The following is an 18733-nucleotide window of genomic DNA, read 5'->3' on the forward strand; positions in this document are numbered from 1 at the left end:
AAGATCTAACCTGCATTTCTCTTGCTATTTTTGTTTGTTTGTTTGTTTGACCATAGACTGCTCTAGCCTCTTTGCCAACAGAGAAATACTCACAGCCCTACCCAGCTGGCCACTTGGCTCAGCTAACGGGGCTGTTCTCAAATCCATGGTTAAAATGTCTGTCCCTGAAAAGGGCCATTGAGCTTGGCTCCATAAGAAAGCTCTGGACCACACCTCTCAAGCTAGACAGCCCTGCCACATGTGTGTGAATGTAGATGCCATCGTGACCACTGCTTCTATCTACTAAGAAAAAAGCCAAAGCAAGATTCGTGCCTGAACTTCAACCTCTGCCCAGAGAGCGCTGAAGAGTCGGCTACTGGGAATTAACCTCTATCCTCTCATTACAGCGGGACGCTAGGCCAGAGCAGGGGGTGACCGCGAAGGTGAATCCTGGGCTCTAGCCCTCGGGTGGTGTTTGCCTCACAAAACCTTTCTATTTCCTGGGGGTGAAGGTAGGGCTCTTCAGCAAAATTTTCAATATGGAGTTGTACCCCAACGTTTTCCTTCTACATCCATAGTTTCTTCTATCTTATAAAATAAAATGTCACTCTTGTTTTTTTTAAAAAAGCACAAAGGGCTGACAGTATAAACAAGATGGGACTTCAGAAGGCCAGAAGGCTCTCTGCATTTTGCCAGAACCAGGCTTTGCCTCCTTTTGGGTTTCCCGAGGCGGCCAGCACCCTAGAGCTGGTGATTTCTCAGGGGGCCAAGTGTAAAGGGGGCTTAGGACTTCCATGTCTGGTGAGAGACCCCCTGAAGGCTAGAAGGAGGAGGCAAGAGCAGAGACCCATCCAACCTGTGTTCAGAATTACCGGAGAAAGTTCCTTAATATTCCCCACCTTGGTTTCTTCACCTGTAAAATGGGGATAATAATGGGAGCATATCTCATAGGATTGTTGGGAAGATTTAATTCAAAGGGATAAAACCCTTAACACAATGCCTGGCACATAAGGAGTGACCATTTAATTGCACCTCTTGGTATTAATATGAGTAGAGTCACCTCTGGGGGCAAAGTAGCAAAGAGAAAGAGTGGGAAAGAGAGCTCCGGGAAGTGACCAAGACACTGCCATCCCCCTGGCCCTGGTGATGACCCCACTGTGCAGGGTGCAGAACATTCTTCCATTCACCCAGGCCCCAGCTCGCTCCCAGATATGCAACAAGCCGGCGGCACAATAAAGACCTGCCTTCCACAAGATGGGCACCGCGCCGAGCGGCGCCTGGATCCAGAGGAGATATCTCTGTCCAGCATTTCTATCAGGGCTCTTCCGAGCCAGCTCCTGGGGCGCACACAAAGACCCATTCAGGATGGCTGGAGCGCTGAGAGCAAGCAGATGAGCAGAGGGGCCCGGGAAGGGGGTGGAGAAGCAGCACAGTGCCTGGCACCGACCCGGCCAGGGCCGCCTCGGGCAAATGGGCATGGAGGGCTCAGGCCCGCAGCCGGGACTGCACTCTTTATCCTTCCTCGGATGCCTTTCTCCGGTGGTGGTCCAGGGCCTGGAGACACCAGCTGCCGTGGCTGGGGCTGAATGACCTCGCTGGAGGAGGCGGGGAACCCCCAACCCCACCACGCCAGCCCAATACGCCGGGTATCCAGTGGAAACGGGCCATTACTAACTGGCTTGCCATTTCAAAAGCACTTCTTTCTGGGAAAAATGCCTCTCAGAGGTTCCCACCCTGGGGAGGTACTAGCTGAGGCACTGAAGTGACAAACAAGAAGCTAAATTAATACACAGCAGCCACCCGTTACTCCCCAGGACCTAGGAAGTGGCTTCGTGTCCTTCAGCCTCAGTTTTCCCACCTGTACAATGGGGCCTGGTAAAATGATCTGCTGGAATTCAAAGAGAAGCTGTTGAGAGAGTTTCTAGGCAGCAGTGTGTTTATTCTCTCCTGGAACGCATGGAGAATGCCTGGTCTGGGGCTCCCATCAGCATGGCTCTGCCGGCAGCCCCCAAACATGTCAAGTCCGATGCATCAAGGCCATGCCAGCTCTGCAGTGCTCACAAGTTTGGAGCAGAGAGGCTGCTGAAAGGACCATGATCCATGAAGAAAAGAAGATTCCCTCCTTTACCTTTTTCCTCCTAAAATTACAGAAGGCTATCTTAATAATGTCTGACAGATTAAACGTGGAACAGAAAACTGAGCCCCTTCTTGTCACCAGGTTTCTAAGACATTTCCTATGGCACAATGTCATTTTGCAGATGACTCAACTCAGTAGGACTGAAGGGACTTTCTATCATCTAAAGATGTTTCTACATCAATTAATCCAGTTGTCCAGCTTTCCTGGAATGCACTGACTGCATTTGTTCACTGAGATGCCTCCCATCCCGTGGTAAAACTCGGTACACGTACCACCTCCTCCAGGAAGCCTTCTCTGACGACACAGCTCAAATCAGTGCCCCTTCATCATGCTCCCACAACGCCCCAGGCACACCTCTCTCTCGTGGCACTTAGGAAATGACTTGAAATTGTCTGTTTGTGTGTCTCAGTCTTCTCTGTGGTCGGGCACTGTATCTTATCAAGCTTCCAGCACAGTGTTGGCACGACGGAGGAGCTTAATAAATGTTTACCGAACTAAATGGGTGTGTTGCTGGCATAAACCCCCACTTGTAATTTATAAGAGTATCCTGTAACCTTTGCTCTCAGGAAGTTCTATCTCGTAGCTAACCCAACTCGCCCCTGCACACATATGTTGCTACTTATTCTAACCTCAGCTGGTGACCATCCTCATTCTTATGAGAGCAGCAGAAGCAATCACTGCTATCCCTCATCATTTCTTTCTACCAAGTCAGACTTACTTTCTTTCAGGCTTAAATCAGGAACAAACAATCAGAATCTCAGATCTGACAGCTTTTACTTTTAATAGACAAATAGAAGAGGACTTTCCAGAAGGATTTTGGCCAGAGAGAATCTGTGCATTTCAACAAGCTTCTGGGAGGCACCTACTGTGTGCCAGACTGTGTGTGAGAGAATAAACACATGCTGAAGTCCCGGCCATCGAGAGATGCCTAACCTAGAATAGGGAATAAACGGGGGTACTTAACCTATTAACAAGCAGCACTCCACTTTCTTTGTGGTGCTCTGATTAGAATCACCAAGTTTTGTGAGAATGTAAGAAAGTCCAGACTGCTAAAAAAACAAAGTTTCCAGTTTCTGCGCAACTTGGGAGAAAACTAGTGGCCCAGTCAGGGAACACACTGGGGACACGTTGATGAGCCCATGAAAGGATCAGTGCCTTGCCTGGGTGTGTTGACATTGTGACAGAAATCTATTTGCATTTTCACTGCTGGGAGGAGGCTGGCCTCCACTGACCACATATTCAGGAAGCTGGCACGAGCCCCTGATCACCAACCCCTGCACTGGCAGCCTCCCTTCTTCTGGCCAAGGAGCTCAGGGTCTGCGTGACTTGAGGCAAGTCATCTGGGGACATTTGGGATTCTGATCGGGTGAGCCAGTGGAGGCAGCACAGATAAGACCAGGACAGAAACCTGGCAGCCTAAGTAACATCTGCTTGGGCTGAGGTTTTGGCATGGGCTCCTGCGGGGAGCCTGGGGCTGGAGCCTGGGAAGGCTGCGGTTGGAGCAGGTGACAGCAGGTGGCGCAGGAGAGCAGAAACCAACCCTTGGTGGGGCCCAAAGAAAGCATGGGATTAATTCTACCCCAAAGAGAGGCGCTAGGGCTGAGAAAGGCAAAGGGGACCAGGCTCTCCACATGGTGCCAAAAACAGCAGACTGTCCCCATGGAACATACAGCCAGATACGGGCATTTCTCAGGTAATGTAGATGCCATCGTGACCACTGCTTCTATCTACTAAGAAAAAAGTCAAAGCAAGATTTGTGCCTGAACTTCAACCTCTGCCCAGGGAGCGCTGAAGAGTCGGCTAAGATAGGTCGGAAGAGGTCTGAGTAAAATCCTTGCAAGGTCAGCATCTTTAGGACATGTGCAAAGAAAAGGAAAAACAGCATACAATATTAACTTCAGGAGCAAGGTAAACACTCCTAGAGCTGAAAGGCTCAAACCACTCTGAACCCTTAGACGGCTGATGGGCAAAGTATAATTCTCCAAATAACCTTCCCCCTAACAACAACAAAATGAAAACAAACGACGACAACAAAAGCACTTAATCTGGTTGGTAAAGTTCCGGAAAGCGACATTTTCAAACATACACACAAAAAGGGATTACAGCTCCATCTTAAAGCTACTAGACGAAGCCACCTTCTCAATGTTCTTATCTCTGGGTAAGCTGCCTCCAGATCATACCATTATGGGAATAGGACGGCCAGAAAGTTCCCCTCCCACAGACACCCAAGGCTTCTCGGCTTCTGTGCCCCAGAGGGCAGAAAGCACGGTCCTACTTATTTATTTACACAGCACGGTAACTTGAAGAACGTCAATTGGGGAATTCTAAGCAGGGGGGTAAAAGCGCCACACACAGGATATAGGACAATCTGTCTCTTCTGAGAGAGAACATTCCAAAGCAGTAGACTGATGAGATGCGCAATGGAGAATTTACCTCATATACCGAAGCAGCGTAGGTTGGCTTGGGGATAAATTTGAGGGAATGCAAGGAATTTTACTTATTTTTCCATTTCGTTTACTTTCACGTTGCCAATTCTCTTGTGGGGAAGCAATCCTAGATACCTAAGGTCTGACGTTTTATAAATCAATTCTCTGTGTTTACTTAAGTACATGTGCATATATGCAGCATGTTGCATTGCTTGAGAAAAAACATTTGACGTATTTGTTCTCAATCTTCTGCAAAAAGCAGGGTCTGTTCAACTCAGTTCGCTGCTGGGTTTACTGCTCACCTAGGACAGTAAATGAGTCTGTTCTATAACCTACCACCTGTAACTTGGTGGGCCCACATCACAGACGTCTCAATAGCAGAAAGTGTAAGAGCTCAGCGATTAGGCTCCATCAGAGGGCCAGGAGAGCAGAGAGGAAGGGAGGAGGAATTCCTCTGGGTGGGACCAGAAAGGCTTCATGGACTCAGATACTGTAGTCGTTTCATCCTCCGTGCCATGGACTTGCTTCGTTCTGCCTGGAATGTCCTTCCTCACCTCCCACCATCTTCCTTTTGTGGGTAATTTTTCATCTTCTTCAAGAATCAGTAGTGATCCCGTCTGAAGCCCTTCCTGACCAGCACCTTGCCCTGTGTGTCCTTAGAAATCCTGTGCAAATCTCATTCCAAGTACATGATATAGGAATGATGCTGCTGTCACCATCTTCCTGCTATAAAATTCGCTATTGTAGATTCCTGTTCTTCTGCTTCTTCGTGTTTTCCCACATCCCTCTCCCCCCAACTCTTTCTAAGTAGGGTTGCCAGATGAAAACAGAATGCCCAATTTAAACTGAATTTCAGGTAAACAACAAATAATTTTTAGTATAAATATATCCCTGATATTCCATGTGTTGTTGTATTTTTATTTGCTAAGTATGGTAGTCTCACCCTGAGACCCCTGAGTTCACGCCTGTTCCCCCTCCCCCTCCCCCTGCGGCGAGGGGTGGGAGACGCATTCAAAGCTGCAGATGCTCTGTCTCAGCATTGACCTCTCCCCCCAGCCAGCCCTCCAGAAGAAAGGGGGTACCCCTTGCACACCCCTCCAGAATACTGGACGAGTAATCTAAGGTCAGCTTCAGACCCATTTGGTGTTTTTTCTCCCGTACTGGGTGTATTCATTCAATAGAAATGAAGTTTAAGTGTTTTGTTCAATATAAAAACACTTGCTCAGATGTTTTGAAATAGGAGGGTTATTGCTTGCTTTTCATTTAAATGTGGTTTCAGGAACTGTATGAATTCTACGACACTTTGAAATCTGTTAAGTCCATGTTGAATTTCAAAGTATGGCCACAGCTGGATGTAGTGACATTTACCTTGTCAGTTCCTGCTGGCTCTTTCAACCCATTCTGTCCTGGAAGAAGCAAGGGAGATGCAGCTGGCAAGGTATGAACCTGCAGAAACACAGCCAACCCCAACAGACAGTGTCCAGCATTGTGACATGTCTTCAAGCTCCACATGCCCTCCTTATTTCACTATTTTAGCAAATGGAACTTTAAAAGCGAAAATAGCAACATCTTGGATTTCTCTAACAAATCCTTTCCACCAAGATTAACATTCTTTCCACTTACACCCCAACTCCCAGCATGAAAATTCGCAACAAGAATAATTTATGGCAATGTTGCCCTAACTTTTTTATATCATCACACACAGGAAGCTACAACAATTGCATAACTGGGATACCTTGGAAAAAATCTGGGAGATTCTATTTGAGACTTAGTAATAAAATTAATTAAATTTCATTACTTACTTTTTAAATTAGTAAATGTTACGGAAGATACTAAATACGGACTTTGTATAAACTCTCCCAGTAAAATAAATCATTTTCTATTTAGAAACATCTAATATCTGCTTTTAAAATGTAATGATTAGGGAATTCCCTGGCAGTCAAGTGGTTAGGACGCTGCATTTTCACTGCCGTGGCCTGGCTTCGATCCTTGGTTGGGGAACTGAGATCCCACAAGCCACACGGCACAGCCGAAAAAAAAAAAAAAAAGGTAATGATTAAAATCACATATGCCTTTTATATTATTAGACAAAATATAAAATATTAGAGAAAATGAAATCAGGAAAATAATCTAACACTTTATAAGGCAGGCAAAGCAAAGAACATCACTGATGAAAAAATCATGACTAAAAAATAATCAAACTAATACCCGGACATTTTAACAGGATGATCCGGGGAAAGAGAATTGCATGTAGCTTCCCAGGACACTCTGGTGTGTGTGTGGCGGGGGTGGGGAGCGAGGGTGGGGGCATTCATAGAGTTTTAGATACCCAAATAGTCGTTACGGACGTCAGCAAGTTTACAGATGAAGCCATACAATGAATGTTCAAATAGAATTAAAAATTTCTAAATAGTTATCAAAACTGCTTTTATATACTTTCCCACTATAAGAAACTTTCAACCATCCATATCTCGGATAAATGCCATGTAAACTATCCCAGCCACCCCAAGCCTGTCACAGCGCCCCTGGGAAGCTCTGCCTTAGAAATGAGATCATTCTGGTCCATTTCCAGCCCACTGTTAGTGCTACAAGCATAGTGAAAATGAACAGGTACTGAAGAAGAGAAGTATTTTTATCTTTTAACCAAATCAGAATCTTCCCCAAGTATTAAGGATTATGAAACACTGAGGTAAGTTCCCCACAGAAGACTCAGGGGTTGCCCTCCTTCCTTAGCCAGCCTTGGTGTGTGGAAAGGGCCAGTGAACCATCCCACTCCACCATATATCGGGAGCAACTGTGAAATGACAAGAGAGAAAAAAATGCAAAAAACTCGGTCCTAGTTGGGAGCTTACTGTGTGGACAGTGAGACCAACACATAAACAGAGATACAAGGGCATCTGTGGTTCACCTGAGTCTCGCCCATGATGAGGTTCAACAATTCTTAAGATTCAGTGATTCCTTCTTGCCCATCCTCAATTTATGCTAGAACCAGACACATGCTTTTACAGAGCCTCTGGCTGCCTTCCCCCTCAACAATTCTCTTTGCTCCAAGAACTTGCCTCAAGTTTGACTCTTGAGAGTGTTTTCCTCCTCCTGAAAAGTATGCTGCCTTTTCCCTTCTCACTCTCAGCCAGCCCAGATGGTTTCAGAGCTTGGAAAGAAGGGCCCAGCATCACCAGTTACCACTGGGTGACTGTATCCCTACATGCCTGGAACATAAAACCTAGACAACTGGGGAGCGGGGTGGAAAATGAACCTAACAGTTTTTAGGACAAAAGCGTTTTCTCTACTCATCCCACTGCCCAGGGTTCAGCAGGGTTTCACTGAGCAAACGATTTTAAAATTGTCAGCCAAGCCTGTGCCTCTCAAGAGCCTGTCTCTCTAGTTCCATCCCCGAAAGGATCACAGTTTTGAGCCATGTGGCTTTCATGATTCTTTCATGGATGGTACATCCATCAGGGAGTCCCATCTGAGCCCCCCAGCAAAGCAGAATTAACTAATGTGCATAAATTAGCACCAAATGTCTACTCTTTGGAGAAATGCCAAAACCATTCTTTCCTACAACAGATAACTGCCCATCCCCATGTCCTATCAGCCTCCTTCTCCAACAATGACCTGCACCTCCTTCAACTCATGTTCAGTTTTATAGTTTATCTAATGATTTCAAATGCATTTCCTCATTTGACCTTTGACGTTTGGGTGGCAGGTGACGGAGAAGTTTTATTTCCATTACATAAATGAGAAAAATAAAGCTCAGAGGAGTCACATGACAAGCCCAAATCACACAGCTAAAACCTGAAGGGCTGATTGTGGAGCCAAGGTCTTCTGACTCAATCCGGTGTTCTTTCCAGGACACAGTTCACAGCCAGCGAGAGAGAAGGACAGAAACATCTGAGAAGGCCAGCATCGAAGTTGAAGGAGCTCCCATGTCCTTTCCTTGTTCTCTCAACCCCCAACCCACAGTTCACTCACCGCAAGTCCCTGATAAAGGTTCCATCAAAGTCTGAGTCACCTTTGGCACATGGTTGATTCTGAGAAAAACTGCACAGGTACATGCACACACAGGCACACATTTACATACGTGTAAAATGTATTATCCTCAGTATTTAAAACGCTTTACCACACTCCACACTGTTCTTCTCCAAGCAGTAAGTGCCCGGAACATAGCGGAAGCTCAATTCTCTATTGGTTGAATGAATAAATTAATGCTCTCTCTCTCATTCCTTTTTACATCTCAGAATGGTCCTTCTATTTCAGCCGGTCTCATCGCCTAGCTGCCCCACCAACCACGCCAAAGTACTGGAATAGGCTCCGTGTCAGGATGCTATACGTAACTAAGTGGATCCGAACCAGACACAAATAAAACCATAGTTCCCGTTCTGCTGAAGCGCGATTTACAAACTGTAGCTTCAGAGATGATGGGGGTAAATGACTGTTCCAATCCGTTGGGACAGATAATCCTCTGAAACAGGTATTCAAATCTCATTTTATAGATGAACCGATACAAGCTCAAGGAAATTAAAAGATTAGCCAAAGATTACCAAACTAGCAAGTGACAGAGACAGAGTTTGAACTCACTTCTGACCACTGGGTTACCATGTGTATCTAGCATCTGGCATGGTAACTGGCCTCCCAGTACTCCTTGAAGGTGTCTGGAACGTGACACTTGGGGCCCTATATACTGGCTGTTTACTCAGCCTGCAAGGCTCTTCCCTAGAGCTGCTGGGTGATGCCCAGCTCCCACACCTCCTCCAAGGCTTTGCTCATTTTCTACCTACTCACTGAGCTCTTCCCTCATCACCCTAAATTGCAATCCATCCTTTCCCTCAGCCCCATCACTCTAGGTCCCCTCCCCATCCTACTCTGTTTTTTGCCATAGGACATAGCACTTTGCAACATATCATAGAATTTAATTATTTATTATGTTTATAGATATTTTCTAAGTAGGCTTTGCTATGGTGTGAGTTTGTCTTTTTAAATTCATTTATGGATCCTGAACACTAAGAATACTACCAGAAAGATAGCAGGTGTTCAATAAATATTTTCTAAATTGAAGGAATAGGGACTTCCCTGGTGGTTCAGTGGTTAAGAATCCACCTTCCAATGCAGGGGACGCACGTTCGATCCCTGGTCGAGGAACTAAGATCCCACATGAAGCAGAGCAACTAAGTCCGTGTGCCACAACTACTGAGCCTGTGCACTGCAACTACTGAGCCCACGTGCTCTGGAGCCCGCGCACCACAACTAGAGAAGCCCGTGTGCCACAATGAAGATCCCACGTGCCACAACTAAGACCCGACACAGCCAAATAAAAAAATAATAATAAAATAATAAATTGAAGGAGTAAATGAATGGTAGGCACTCAGTTAATATTTGTTGAATGAACCAAGAGCTTATTATCTAAGCTACCCCATGGTCCCACTTATTAAATGCTCCCTATATGCTAGGCCCAGTGACATAAGTGATCTCATTTAATTAGCCCCCAAGTTCTTCAAGCTAGATAATCAGATTCCCTGTTATAAAGATATACACGCTCAGAGAAGTTAAATAATTAGCCAAAGATCACACCACTGGTAAGTGACAGGCAGCATTTGAACTCAGTTCTAACTCCAAAGCTGGGGGTTCCTTCCATCCCAATACAGCACTTCTCAATGTACTCACAAAGGTATGAGCCACCTAGAAATACGTTGCATCTATAAATGAAATATTGACCCATAAAAAGTAGGTAAATCTTAGTCATTCACAGTTAATACTGCCTCATTCAACTCAAGTTAGACGTGAGAGCTCCATCACCTGAGATGAAGCCTGTTGTCCCCTACTGTCTTGGAGCCCAGAAGCAAGGCCTGTTGCTCAACCCAGTCTGGTAATTTGCATTTTTAATCATTCAAGAATTTAATTAGTATCATGGCCTTAATCAGGTGCACTGAAAATACAGCTGATGTCATCAGAGCTTAATTAGTTTGAAGGAGAAAAAAGTTTTTACAGTCTGAATATGTCTCCACTGGTATAAAGGTGAAGGGTCTCAGGGGTTCATAGAAAAGGAAAGAAACCAACTTAAAATCTAGATGCTGTGATTAAAGACTTTTAAAACATATGACCTGGGAAAGGTTTTTGAAAGTGTACCACCACTATAATAAAAATACGAAGGTAACAAAGCACCAGTGTCAACCATTTTTACAGCTCTATTCAGGTGTCATTTGCACACCACAGAATCCGCCCACTGTAACTGTACAGTTTAATGATTGTATGTAAATGCAGAGCGTTGGACAACTGTAACCGCAATCCAGTTTTCAAACATTTCAATCACCCCCAAATCTCCTCCCAGCTGCAACTTCTGCTCCTACCCCGCCAATCCTATGCAGCCATCACTCTGCTTCTTGTCTCTATAAATTTGCTTTCTCTGCACTTCATATAAATGGAATTACACAGTATAAATACCTCTGTGACTGTCTTCTTTCTCTTAGCGTATTTTTTAGCTCATCTATGTTGTAGAACGCATTGGTATTCCATTTCTTTTTACTGTTGACTAGTATTCTACTGTCTGATATATCACATTTTGTTTCTCCATTCACCAATTCATGAACATTTGGGTTGTTTCCACTTTGGGGGTATTGTGGTTTTGCTGCTGCGAATGTTCACATACAAAGTCTTTACGTGTCCACGTCCTTTCATTTGTCTTGGGTAAATTCTTAGGGGTGAAAAGAAGTCTCACACTCAATTTCCATTTCACATCCCCACCAGCAACACAGGAGAGCAACCACTGATTCCTGAAATGCCTTAGACAGTAGAATTGAAAATCTTCAGCTCTTTATGTCCGATCTTTGAACTTCGGCCTTGAAAGAAAATGTGAAATGCTCAAATCACACTGTAGACAGAGAGGAGGAATGATGGGAAATTAACTGGAATCAATGAGGTTTAGAGAAGAGAAGGGATTTGTAGCAAGTAAGTCTTCTCAGGGATAGTATTTTCAGATTTCATTTGCTAGGCAATTAAATTAATCAATTAAATGAAATAACTCTCCAGAAAGATCAGTTACATTTGCCATAAAGATTGCTCATTTACCCCAATTTACCCTGTGGTTTATATAACAAAGACACTGGTTTCATTTATTTCATTCTCCCTATTTTTATCTCCACATCATGAAGGGAAGGAACACTCTGTGGGCTTTAGAATGTGTTAGTCAAACTGGATTGAGCCCACTCACATGTGGGAAACTCCAAGTTGTTTCATTTTCCTTGTGATCTTCAGAACTCTTGATAAGATATACATCATGAAAAGAAGGATGATGTGGCCAACTCTTAGGCTGCAAATTTAGTCTGGGAATAAATTTAGGTTCCATGTTGTACCATTCATGGGTTCATTCATTTATTCTGGAAAACATTAATATGTTCCTTGAGATACCAAGTGGAGAAAGACATGGGTTGTGCTTTCAAGGGAGTGACAGACCTGTTAACTAATACTGCAGTGGAGTGCTGTAAGTGCTATCGTCAAAGCAAATACAGACGGGAGGGAGAATGCAGGCACAAAAAGGGAAAAGGACAGAAAAGTCATCTCAGAAGAGGTGATTCTTGAGCAGTTGTGTTAAAGTAGGTATTTGTCAGACAGCAAGGAGCGGAATAAGGGGGGGGGTGATGGGGGGTCATTCTAGCCAGATGCCAGAAGACGAGCAAGGGCCCGGACCCCTGACGCAGACTGTATTCAGAGACCCGCCTTTAGCGTGGCTGCAGCATATAAGGGGTAGCCAGGGGATGAGGCAGGAGGCAAGGCTGGCAAGCGCCTTACGTGTCCTAGTAAAGAGACGAAGTCATCCTATAGAAAATAGTGGCTGATTGTAGGATCTTATATAGGATCTGACACTGTAAGATTTGAATTTTATTTAGCTTACTATTACTAGTAAAGAGAATAACTAGGAGACCAATTAAGAGAGGACTGTAGTAGCCAAGCTAGACGCATGAACTAAGGCAGCAGCAGCAGAAGTAATAAGGAGGCCTGGGATAGGATGAATGTTGAAAGGGCAGGATCTAGAGCATGGGTTTGGTGTGGAGAGCAGTGATCCGAGGCCCATGACCAAACGCAAACTTCCTAGGTCCCACCCCCATGACTTACCATGCTGGACTCTGGCCTAGGAACCTTCATTTTCATAAGCACCCCAGGTGATTCTAATGCAGGGTGACTTGAGGGTACTTATCTCAAGAGTGTGAAGACTCATCATACAGAAGAGCCTTGTGGAGAACCACTAAATCTACCACTGGAACCAGTGCAACGAGGGTGGGGTGGCTTCTGAGAACAGACTGGTAAATGCTGGGTGAGCTTTGCCACTGGCCTCCACTCAACTGGCCCCTTGTGGCTCACCGTGAAGAAGAAAATTGCACTTCAAAGAAAAACAACTTAAAATTTGTCAACCTAGGCAACAGACTTTAATCAAAGCCTATTGGCCTGTGTACAAGATTCCAAAGAGGCTTACTCACGCTCACCTAAAACGAATTTCTATCTCACCACACAGATAAGAAACTTCACCTTTCTATAAGTTGGCTCCTGGTGCAAGAATTTTTATTCTGCCTTCAGAATCTCCGATCTGTCTTTCCACCTATGCTAGATCTCAGTATCAGGCATACCTCTGAGATACTGTGGGTCCAATTCCAGAGCAATGCAATAAAGCCAATATCACAATAAAGTAATTCACAAAAATGCTTTTGTTTCCCAGTACCTATAAAAGTTATGTTTATACTATCCTATAATCTGTTGTGTGCAATAACATTATGTCTAAAAAAAGCAATGTACATCCCTTAATTACACAATACTTTCTTGCTAAAAAATGCTAACCATCATCTGACAACGCAGGGTTGTAAAACCTTCCATTTGTAAAAAAAAATCTATCTGCGAAGCGCAATTAAGTGAAGCGCACTAACACAAGGTTTGCCGGTATTCTCTCTTATATACCATGAACTCGAAAAGAGTAGGAGCTGGATTTGTCCAAAATCATTTTGTTCTGGTGCACCTACGGAAAACAGGCACAAAATAAATGCTTTGTGTTGATGAAGCTGCGACTATGTTGATGCTTCATCTGCATATTGCTGTAAGTGCTGAAGATATAATCTGCGTATTATGCCAATTTGAGACAGTGGGGACTGTGCTACGTTTTGTCGTGCACAGTATCTTTAAATGCAGAAAACACCAGGGTAATAAGTTAAACATTTTAATTAAGTGCTGTGGCACCCTATTCATACACTTCTCTGTTACATGGTTCAGATAACTGTGTCAAATAATGTGCTTATTAAACTTCTACATTCATGACAAGCCTAATCACACATGGCTAGTCTACCCCTGATCGATTTTTTATCGTGTCCCCCAACCAGAATGATAAATACTGACTCATAAGATAGCGTCCACTTACGGCACAATTGTTTCATGCCAGGTACCACACTCAGTGCTTTAGTGAAAGATTACGTTGAATGTTACAATGACCTTAAGTAGTGGATACTATTATTAGCCCCATTTTACAGATGAGAAAACCAAGGCTTAAAATAGTTAAGTAAAAAAGTTCAAAGCATGTGACAAGCAATGAAGGAGCAGGGATTTTAACTCAGGTCAGCTGAGCAGGCTCTAAAAATGAGCCCATCTTGTTTCTCAAGTTTCCATTCCATCTAAGCAATGAAACAAGTGGATTTAATGCGATAGAAAATAAAAAAGAAAATCTAGAGTATGGAAGATCCCATGTTAGGATAGTAATCTCAGGAATTACCAGCTGGGAATTTACCCCAAGTCTCTTCTAGGGGTGTGATGGTCCATGTTTAACGTGTCACTCTCCAGGGAGGGAAAAGCCCTGGTTTGTAGCATTTGCAGATTTCCATGCTATACATGTTCTCACCACCCTGCCATTACAAAAGGTGGAGCTGGGGAGAGAACACGGATTGTGCCTGTTTCCTCCTAAAGGTCAGGGTTCTCATGGTCTCTGAACAAGCCCCAGAGACCCCGGACCAGGGAGAAGATACTTGTCCTGTTTTGCGGGAGGACCCAGTGCAAGGGAGAGGGTGGAGAGCGACAGAGTGGGGGGGATGCGAGTGCCACCAGGCTATTTTAATTAAAAAGTGACGACAGCTGACTACATTCCCCATCTCTGCGGCTAACAGCTTTCTGACCTAGACCTCACTCGCTAGACCCACTCCCGAAGCCAGACGGCATTCGTCCCCATGGGGCTTCTGTTATTGGCTGGCCATCTCAACAGACGCAGGTCCAACCAAATCCATGTCTAATATGAGCATGCAAATGGGGAGATAAAAGGGAAAATGCGTATGTGTGAATCACAGTCCACAGAGGGAGAAGTGTCTCTCTGCGGCTGCTGGGGAGGGAGGGTACCAAAGGTCACTGCCGTGGAGCTCCTCAGCAGCACCGGATTAATTCCGTCCAGCTGTCATTCACAGCTATCACTTTTATCAATTCATCTGACACATTAAAAATATTTGATTGGATGTCCTGTGATGAGGGCCGTGTGTGTGTGTTGGTTAAAGCGTGAGCTTCGCAGTCAAACATGCCTGCAGCATTTCATCTGCTTCCAATACCATTTAATCCTATTATTGTGTCCATTTTACAGCTAAGAAAACAGAGTCAAAGGACAGAAATGCTAGTTCCTGAACTGAAACCCAACCTTCCTGCAATGTTTTCTTGGATGATTCTAACCCGGGTAGACGGCCCATTCCTATTACACTCACTGACTCTGTACAAGTGGCATTAGCTTTGCCTTGCCACACGGATGCCCTGTTACATCACTTGTTTGGCTTCTTTTCTGGCCTAAAACATAAATTGTCATGGGCAGAAACCACGGGCAGATCTCACGAAGCTAGGCTCCAGGGAGATGCTCAGTTTCCAAAATGGATTAATAACACTGTATCCGTAGGTCCACAGAGGGAATGAAGCTCTGGGAATTCTAGAACTGGGAGGAAGAGTCAACAGTTTTGAATGCTTATTACACGGCAAGCCCTAAGCGAGGTGCCTTACGTATACGGTTTTATTTAAAACGATATGGTTGATGTTGTGACTTCCCTTGTACAGATGTTTGTAAAAGGCTCAGAGAAGTTAAGAAATTTTGCTAACACCACATCCTGGGGCCGCTGCAAAGCTGCAACTTAAATCTAGGCCAGTCTAACTCCAAAGCCCAGCTGTGCTGCTCTGGAGGTCATCACGTCCATCCCACTGCACCTGTGAGAGAAGACACCTAAACGAAACTCCAGTGGGCGGGGATCATACCGCCCTCGGAAAGTAATTCCAAATGTTCACTCGGTAACATCTTGCAGGTTCTGTTAAGCCTGATATTCAGAGACGAGTTCTTCACGTCTGTCTTAATTCTCCCTTGCTTCCATTTCAGGTCATTCCCCTGTGTTTGCTAGGCAAGAAGATGGAAAACAGCTGGCTACCATTTCCTAGACAATAATCCTTTTTGGACTGGAAAATTCCTATGACATGATCTCAACTTCCTTTGCTCTGGTACAAAACACAGCCACACACCGCTTCGAGTGAAGTCGGCCCTACCTCATAGGCTTTCCTACGCAGACGGAACTGTAACTGTCAGCAGGGAACATGAGTAAGAGCCACCAGCGGGACTGGATAATCCATGGACAGATGCTCCTGGATCGAAGATTCATGCTGAAAGCAGCTGTCAGAGCAAGGCGGCAAAGTCCTTGGAGGAAAGAAAGATGTTGGGAACCCGTGTGCAGCCCCCCAGTTACCCACCGTCACCCCTGGCCTCAAAATAAATTCAGAGCCAGGATATGAGGTGGGGGGGGGGACAGAAGGGAGATGAGGAGGCCACGGCAGCTACTAATCTGGGGAAACCAAGGGTTGGCAGGCAGCCCCCAAGGCCCTGGCACCTGGGGAATAAGGGCAGCTGCTCAGAAAACATTAAAACCCAGTGGAGACCAGAAGAGGGGAGCCTTTCAAATGACAGTGTTAAATGTTGGGAACCCAGTGGCTACGAAAGGCATTGCCAAGTGTCATGCTGAAAACAGGAAAGCTTTCCTGGGCCCTGGCTGTGAAGGCCAGGGAACAATGAAGGGGAAGCCTGTACGGAAAATAACAGCGACACAGAAGCCTGTGCTGGCTTGGGGAAACCCCTTCTACGGTTCTTCCAGAAAGCACAGGAAACAACAGGTGGGCAGTGGGCCTGGCCTCCACGCCACCTCCCTCCCCATCTGCATGTGGTGTCGGGAAGGGCAGTGGTGGGGTCGGCTCCCCGACAGGGGTCAGAACAGCCCATTTTGAGAACAAAGCCTGTGCCGTTTACCTGCAGATCAAAGTTGGCTCTTAATAAGATGTGCGTTGGAGGGGGCAGAGAGAGGAAGGTCGCCCCTTCATTCCATTAAAAAGGGATTATAAGCTGACAGACCAGGTGAGCAGTGTGATCTGTGAAAAGAAACTGGTCCTTTGGAAGCTAGGACTGTGGCTGAACAAAAGCCTTAAGAGACACAATCGGCAACCGTTCCCTGCAGCAGGGTGGTAAGGCATCAGGTCTGTGCAAGGGCGTGTGCAATCCTTCCTGCTGTTGCTAAGATGGTTTCCCCCCTCTCTGGCCTCTCACCCAATCAAAAGGTAGCAGCTGCTCATTGGCTGCCTGGCTTTATCGAATGACCATGACGAGCTGGCGTTGAGCCCACCTCATTGGTTCATTCCTTTGGCCCATTGTCAGGGGAGAGCAAATCAGACACCTAATCAATATTTTGTGAAGTGGCACTAGACTCCTGGCTAAATTTGCATTAACCTCCTCCCTGTCTGTGTCTTTGCACTCAGATAGCATCAGATTAACTTCAGAGGTAGAGGGAGAGGCAAAAGCAATCAAGCATTGCCATCCTTCAGCCACTCTGGATGTATTCCTGAGTCGAGGCAAAAATCTTGGAATGCCAAACATGCGACGGAGGAATTAGTTATAAACAAGATGTAAATCTCCTGAGCAGAAACATATGTTACTAGGCTGGATTAGTGTGTCTTTTCTTGATGCAAACTGAATATTATCTTCTTGCTTCCTTGCTTCCTTCCTTCCTTCCTGTAGTCATTCAACAAATATTTATTGAACACCTACCTGCTCTGAGTCAGGTTCAGTGGTGGCCCTGGATACAGCACTGTGCCAGGCAAGAAATGCTTCCTTTCTGGGCCACTCCATAGCAAAGCAGGGCACTAGACAGCCAGGGTTCATCACATTCCAAACAAACTGGCTCTAAAGGAAACTGGGCTCTAATAATCGTCCACTGGAAGAGGACCAAAGTTCCGTGGTCTGATGTCTCTTAGTGGGAGATGCAGATTCTGAATCAAAAGTTGGTCTAATAACCAGGATTCCCCAGAATTCTACATAAATCTCAGATAAAGTGTAGGTACACAGTCATTCTGAGGAAGAGAAAAATGTGGGGTGTCAATAAATTTCCTCTCTCACAGAGAGAACAGAAGCAAACGTGAAAGAAATCCCACACGCCCTCCACCACCACTTGGCAGCTAACGTATGCCTGTGGCCCTCTCCTCTGTGGGCCTTCCTGTCCTAAGGAACAAAGAGATTGTGTTTCAATCAAAAGCAACCCTTTCGCTTATGCACTAGCCCCATCCTCACTCCCCAACTCAAGGAGGTCCTGTAATTCTCACCTTGCTCTCGGACATCACCACATTTTCCAATTTTCCCTCTTTTTTGGTCACTCTCATCATCACGGAAATATGCTGCAATACCCTCAACTTGAAAAATGAAGATAATAAAAAAAAATTCTTTATGGATCCAAGGCAGATGTTCAGCTGGAACACACTGGCACTACCACCCTGATTATGAAAATACTGAAACGCTTCTGGACCTGCAGATCAACACCCACTACACTGAGCTTCCCAAGTACCCCCTCGCCTACTTTTCCAACCCAACCTCTCCCCTGGGACCTCCTGGACATTCCATAGTCCAGCAACCAAAAGGTTTAAGTCTGGATCAGCAGGCCCACCAAGACTCTGCTCCAGACCCGCAGCCAGCATCCAATCTGACCCATCAGAGCCTGGGTCATATTTATTCATATTATGCCTGCTTAGACCCTACATTTTCTTTGAATCATTCTCCCCTCCTCCCCCGTTACCTTCTTGCCCTTCATAGCAAAGCTGTCTATTCTCACTGTCTCTGTTTCTCTTCCTCTTTTATTCTGAACACATTCCAATCAGGTCACCTTTCCAATCTTTCCGG

The 18733-nt window shown here is 45.3% G+C and overlaps 1 protein-coding gene across 11 annotated transcripts in view; it reads right to left on the reverse strand.

Annotated features, from left to right (window-relative positions):
* The window catches only part of LOC307190567 (uncharacterized protein), a 394123-nt gene that overhangs the window by 109656 nt on the left and 265734 nt on the right, over positions 1-18733 (reverse strand). Inside the window, exon 3 of one of the 11 annotated variants that reach the window (XR_013829499.1) lies at positions 5911-5988. The exons of the other annotated variants lie outside the window; for them this stretch is intronic. The gene's annotated coding sequence lies outside the window, so the exon portion shown is untranslated. The remainder of the gene's footprint in view (positions 1-5910; positions 5989-18733) is intronic. 11 annotated transcript variants of the gene reach the window in all.

This window comes from Stenella coeruleoalba, assembly GCF_951394435.1.
Source record: "Stenella coeruleoalba genome assembly, chromosome: 8".
Classification (NCBI taxonomy): Eukaryota; Metazoa; Chordata; class Mammalia; order Artiodactyla; family Delphinidae; genus Stenella; species Stenella coeruleoalba.